The 1001-nt window shown below is 46.4% G+C and overlaps 1 pseudogene; it reads right to left on the bottom strand.

Annotated features, from left to right (window-relative positions):
- Window positions 1-242: 242 nt before the first annotated feature.
- Window positions 243-758, bottom strand: LOC124234053 (mitochondrial import inner membrane translocase subunit Tim17-A-like; annotated as a pseudogene).
- Between the last annotated feature and the right edge of the window lie 243 nt (window positions 759-1001).

The raw sequence follows: 1001 nt of genomic DNA, 5'->3' as shown, positions 1-1001 counted from the left end.
AAAGATATAAGACACTTACTTTGCTTACAAATGCAATCCAAGTGTGAATAAATAAATGTATTATCTCTTAACACCCCCCTTCCATGTTCCTTTAAATAGAAAAATGCGCTAAATGTCCCTTCATATCCTGTTGGGCGACAGCTGTCCCACCTATGGTTTTAAAAACAGACTGTAACTCGATCTTCTGAAATCCTTTCTTGAACTGCAGCTCATTCTGTTGAAGAAGTCCTGGGAAAGAAGTCCTATTGATATTGTTGGTAGTCTCCAAAAGGTGAGGACGGTAATTGGGCTGAAGGCAACTGGGAGGGGTTTTCAGCAAACTGAGGACCACTGGGAAATTGTGCAGAGGCAAATCTTGTCAACAAGATACCAGCTCCTTCAGTTAAAGCTAGGAGAATGCCACCCATCGCGGCTGACCCGACCATGGCCACTGGTCCATTTCTCCTGGCCAGGATGGCTCCTGTTAAGGCACCACTTGTGATGGAGTTCCAGGGGGTCTTCCTTCCCTCTGACCTGAACCATATTGGAGTCAATCATGGAAAGCTCCCCAAACTGCAAAGCTCCCTCCCAGCTGCGGAGCCCTGGTTTTAGCAGCTGTCAAACTCATGTGCAGTCTGTGGTTTACTCCCACTGGAGAATTGCAAAAGCCTTTGATTGCTTGAAAGATACCACCACCTATAGTACCTATCGTAAAGACCCCCCCCCCCACAGTCATCCACAATTTGCCAGAGGCATGGCTCCCATGCATACTCCTCCATCTTGGCTCCGGCAGCCGAGAAGTAAGGTCTGAATGACAAAAAGGGGCTAGATCTATGCGACAACAGTGGAAGGACATTCTTTGAGAGGGAACAGCGATATTCTGTTGCTGCAAAACAGCAGGGTTTCTCAACCTTACATATTTGAGAAACAGAAAGAAGACTAAGTCGATTGATGCATGGAAGTAAGAGAAATGCAGTGGTAGCAGATGAGGCCAGAGAAGTACTTAAGGGCCAGTTCATATA

The sequence above is a fragment of the Equus quagga genome, unplaced genomic scaffold, assembly GCF_021613505.1.
Source record: "Equus quagga isolate Etosha38 unplaced genomic scaffold, UCLA_HA_Equagga_1.0 68159_RagTag, whole genome shotgun sequence".
NCBI lineage: Eukaryota > Metazoa > Chordata > Mammalia > Perissodactyla > Equidae > Equus > Equus quagga.
Note: the sequence above shows the minus strand (reverse complement) of the source record. Positions and strands in the feature narration are given on the sequence as shown.